The 5,803-nt window shown below is 31.3% G+C and overlaps 1 pseudogene; it reads left to right on the forward strand.

Moving 5' to 3' along the window:
- The first annotated feature begins 434 nt into the window (after positions 1-434).
- On the forward strand, positions 435-1,352 carry LOC120149095 (annotated as a pseudogene).
- Positions 1,353-5,803: the final 4,451 nt, after the last annotated feature.

The following is a 5,803-nucleotide window of genomic DNA, read 5'->3' on the forward strand; positions in this document are numbered from 1 at the left end:
TGTATTATTTTTAAAATCTTAATGGCCAAAAACCAATACAAATTTATCCACGGGAAATGCTAATGCCTAATATGCTTATACAGTTATACTCCCATGACACATAGCTGCCATTGGTGGTTCTTCGGGACCCAGACCAGCACTGCGGATCCAATTCTCCTTAGCCTTCAGCCCCGACCACAAACGCACCATGGTCCATTAGGGTCATTACCCGGATGCAGCGGAGCCAACATCACGTCGCACCCTGGTCCCTACCATCGTTATTAGAGTGGGTGAAAAACAACATATAAACAGAGCCAAGCCCGTGACCCTAACCTAATCAAAATCAGATTTATTTTTATAAAGAAAATAATTTAATTTAATTTTTGATTTCCCTCGCTTTCGCTACTTATAAATAGCAGTCATCGCCCTCTCAGCTTTGCAGGTTCACACTCTTCATCTTCTTCTCCTCTATTCAACCAAACCACCACCTTCTCCGTTAACAACAAATCAAAGTCTATACAGAAGCATTAAAGATGAGGCCTATTAGCAGCGGTAACACGGCAGAAGCAGCAACTATGCCTTCATTGTCACCGCCGGCAATGGCGCAACCTCGCTCTCCATGGCACTCACCCGTGCCATACCTCTTCGGAGGCCTAGCAGCCATGCTGGGTCTCATTGCGTTTGCTCCGGTCGCTTGGACAACCACGCTGAAGGCGGTGACGCCGAAAGGGATGTCGAAAGTGGTGAAAATGAGAGTGAATCAACCAAGCCGGTGAAGATTTATGAGGAGAAGATTCTGGTTATAATGGCTGGCGACGAGAAGCCCACGTTCTTGGCTACCCCTGTATGCACTAAAGCTTCCCCGTTCGGTGATAAATATGGTAAGCCTGAGGAAAATGAAGGACCAGAGAAACCTGCTAATGGTGAGAAAGTGAAAGAAGAGATGGGCAGGGACGATGATGAACGATTGTCAATTATAACAGAGACAATGAAAACCACGAGAACCATGACAGCCAACCAACCCCGGACCAAAATTAAACCAGTGAGCTTACCTCTCAGTTTCTTTTATTTTTTCCTTTTAGTTTGGTCTATCTTTGGAGATAGTGAAAGATTTTCACTTTTTTTAATTTTTCCTTTCTTTCTTCTTCCACTTTTTGTTTGGATCGATTTTGATAGTCGGAAAATGTAAATGTTGATGAGAAAAAATCGAGTTCTCTTCCCAAATCGCATCTAAGTTCCAGAAAACAAAGCAAGTTCAACTACTCAAGTCCCTGATGGTGTATTTGCCAAGCACAAATCGGCTGAGAAACAAGAGGAGAAAAGGAGTGAGATATGATACAAAAATATGATGGGAATAGAGGAATCAAAATGATGAGAAACGTCACCCACCTTGTCATGGGCACTGTGTTGGATTCCAGATATAGACACTATTTTAGGGTTGTCTGAAATGAAAGATTATTCTGTCGCAAGTATGATTCTTAAACAATCCATTCTCTTTTTTTTTCTCTTAATTTTCTCTTCAAATTATTAAAATATCGTCAAATAAGAAAATCTTCTTGAATTGAATTTATGTTGGTACATTATCAATGCATACGAGTGATAACTTACTAATTTATTAAAAATAAATAAAAATATTCAAATATTTAATAAATGATAGCACATAATTCGTTATGAATTACACCGACAACTTTAATTTGTTTTTAATTAGTCTAAACTCTAAAGTTTTTAGTTAGTTTTTAATTTAAAAATTTCGGTATATATAAATTTAAAATTATAATAAAATTAAAATTTTATTCATATGCTATATTTAATCAATCAATTGACGTCATGCATCTTTAAAAATTGATTTTTAAATTCGATCTTATATACATAATTGGTGCATGATTTTTATTTTTGATCTAATTATATATTAAATTAAATTTATTGATTTAAAAATGATATTTGAAATTTATTTTTTAATTCAAATTAATATTTACAATAAATAATTTGTTTGAATTAACTTGAATCAATTCGAATGAGATACATAATTGAAACATAAAGAAATGTCTTTTTTTATCGAAATATCACCCTCAGACCCATTAATTACCCGTCAAAAACTCTCACTCATAATATTACCGATCTAGCACCCTTTCTGACAAAGCGAAGTTCTGTTCGAGTTGGCACCACGTAAAGGGAAGGCACGGATCATCATGTACAATACAGCAACATCAAGTTTCAAGTATGGGATTTAGGTAAGTTAACGTTAATAAATTAGAAGCATGATCTGGGAACTGATAATTTTTGGTAGTATATTAGTAGCTGTACGGATTGGTATGCAAGCTTCAGTAAAGCTGCCTTAACTGGAAGTTCAATTTGATTGATTGAACCGTTGAAATTTGGTTTAAATTTATTACTCACAATTGAGCCATTGAATTGTTATGCAGGTTAAGTAATACGCTCAAATCTGGAGGTGGTTAAGTAATAGTTGGCATGCGACCTTCATTTTCTTCGCTTGAGATTGTACAATTTGAATTGATAATAGATGGTGTTTCAAACTCTGTTCGGAATTCGGGAGATAGAAGGGTGTTTGCTCTTGAAAGGTTGTACAATTAGGCATATCGACTTGGCTTTTTGGCTTAAAATCGGTACATCAGCTCAAGTGAAGCCATTAATAGCTCTTATCGATTTCGTGATGGGCTTCCCATATCCGGCATTCTTTTAATTGGGTCATTAATTGGACTGGACTGTCCTCTGGTCGTGAAACAATAATCAGTTTCGAAGTTTAAATGGGGAAAGTTGTACGATGCGGTGCACATCGCACACCGAAATACATTACTAAAGTGATATGTTAAAATATATCACTAATAAAGTGAAAATAGGATAAAATTATAAATGATCAATTATTTTTTAGTCATTTATTTTTTTAAAAGTTATAAAATAAGATTAAATTTTATATTTTGTAAAATATAAACAATGATCATTAACTTTCATTAAAGGATGATATGTCATTTTAAATTGATAAAAAAAATATCTTTTTTGGTACCTCAATGGAGACTAGTTTCTTTATACTTTTTAATATTTTAAGTAAGAATTTCAAAAAAAAATTTTAAAATTGTATTTATATATATATATATATATATATATATATACATTGAATTTTAGAATTTATTTTTTAAATTATAAATATATTTTTAAATTATATTTAAATTTATTAAACAAAATTTAAATAAGTGAATAATGTTGCTTAACAAAAATTGAAATGGTTGGACCTAAAAAATTATAAATTATAAATTTTATCGTAATTAAATAAAATTTTCTATAAAATAATTTTATGAATTAAAAAGTATTTATAATTTTAAAAAATAAATTATAAATTTCCATAATATTAAAAAAAAATATTATTTAGAAATGTTGAAAATTTATCAAAAATGAAACTTTATTCAGGGAATAAATAATATTATTTTATTAATTTTATATATCATTTCACCCTTTAATGACAACAAAAATTATCATATTATTTTATAATAAAATTAAAGTTCAATATCCAATATATAATTTTTGAAAATTTAGAATCTAATTATTTTAACATATTTTAGTGACTATCTAAAATTTTTATCCTACAAAATTAGTGGATTAATCATGAAGTGGTCACTTAGTATTTCAATAGTGTTTTTACTTAATAAAAATGATTTATTTAATAGTGTTTTTTGATATATTGTATTAGTGGTGTATTTTAGCATGTGACATGCTCTGTAAGCTCATCCGTTTAAATCAGGATAAATATATCATGTATGTGGATCCTTAGTGAAACCACTGCACATCCATTATTTTAAACAAGTGTTACATTTAGTTTAATTTGTTAATAAAAATGAAAAGTAAAAAGTTTACATACCCAAATTCTTAAAAAATGAGTATTAAAATTTTGGATCTACTTTTTAATTTTTAAATCCGCTAATTTTATTTTTAAAGAAAAAAAAGAAGAAAGAGTTTAAGATTATCGTTACAGAGAAAATCATTAGGACATTATTTTTTTGTCTAGATCATTAAGGTATGAATATGTACAACAAATATACATTAAACAAATGATAGCTACCTTTGGATTTGAACAACTAAAATACAAACGCATGGCCTTTGCCCGTCGGAACGGGAAAGTCGCAAGAAATTTCATATCCTCTTCTCCTCATCATCATAATAATGACACTATTATCAGACCAAGTGAGATATAATACAAATATTAAATCACTTTAAATCTGTTCAAATTATTTTTGTAATATTAACTCCTTATTTTATTTTTAATTTAAAAATCTTGTTTTTTATCTTTCAAGTTTATGATTAATTGTTTATGTGATAGCTATTAAAAATAAAAAAAATAATCTCTTATATTTATATTTTGCATAAACTATACATATGACCGCTAAACTATTTTATCTTTCCATTTTGACCCAAATTTTGTCAATTGACCACCTAATTGTTTAAATGGTTCTATCAAGTCATTTACCATTAATGCTTAACTGAGAAACTGTCATTTACCATTAATATTTAACGAAAAACTATCGTGATAGTTAATAAAATTGATATAATTATATATTTAGTACATGTTTTATCAATTTAATCATAATTTTATATAAAAGATTACGAGTTCTTCTTCTTCTTATGGGTTAAACAATAGCTTGGGAAGCTTTGGTTAGGCCACTAAAATGGATGATATCAAAACAACAGCTGCAGTAAGGTCTTCAATGGATTCGGTCTTATCAGTTTCGGGCAGTTCGATCGTTTTTCCAGGAGAACCATAAAGAGACCAAATTGTCCCATTACGACACTCAAGCAAAATATTTAGCCCATTAGGGCACCCAAAAATTTAATTTGGGATCTACAACAAATTAAACAGTCCCAATAGAACTCGTCACGCCGGCATGACGAGTTCCATGAGATATAATTTTTTAATGGGCCATTTCAGGTGGGCCTCACAACCAAAATAAAAAAAATATTTATTGAGGGACTCGTTACTCCGGCGTGATGTGTCCCAATAAATTTTTTTATTTTGTAATTTTTTAAAAGTAAAGTAAAAAAATAATATTTTATTGACATGGAACTCGTCACGCCGGCGTGACTAGTTCCAACGGGAAAAAATATGTCTTCCCTTTAAGTTGTGCAAATCATCTTCAATCTCTTACATTAGACACTCCTTTCATCTTCAATCTCCTACGCAAAAAAAACTCATTTCATCTAACCAAAAACATTTCAAACAATGAGCAACAAATTCTTCACAATTGTCCATTATAATGGCGAAATTCTGCAAATTGATGTTGGTGTTGTGTTTAAGTTAGACAGGCTGATCAATATGATATTCCCTGTAGATGTATCACATCGCCAAATGAAGCAAAAAATTGAGAGAAAACTTGGAGTTTCTATTTCATGTTTAAGTTATCGGCACCTGATCTCCTTAAATCCAATGACATATGGAAAAGTTTAGTTTGATGATGATGACGATGTTGTTGTTATGTTTGGACTTCATCAATCATTAAATAATAATATGTTGGAGATGTACGTGGAAACGATGAATGCAATTGAGATTTTGACGTCATCAATACCATCTCAAAGAATAGAAGAAGCATGACCCTCTAAACCCCATAGAAGTTATGGTGATGAGAACCTTGTTGGACGGTTCGATGAAAGCCTTGTTGAATTTAGCGAGGATGATGTAAACATTGTTCCCTTGGTAGATGATGACGACACAACATTAGTTGATGAGTCCGATATTGTTGAGGCTGCTTTAGAGGGACAAGGTTTAGATGTTGAGGTGGATGTATGAGAGGCAGCTGTTTCACGATGTCAATGATTGTAG

The sequence above is a fragment of the Hibiscus syriacus genome, unplaced genomic scaffold (genome assembly GCF_006381635.1).
Source record: "Hibiscus syriacus cultivar Baekdansim isolate YM2019G1 unplaced genomic scaffold, ASM638163v2 tig00002793_pilon, whole genome shotgun sequence".
Lineage (NCBI taxonomy): Eukaryota > Viridiplantae > Streptophyta > Magnoliopsida > Malvales > Malvaceae > Hibiscus > Hibiscus syriacus.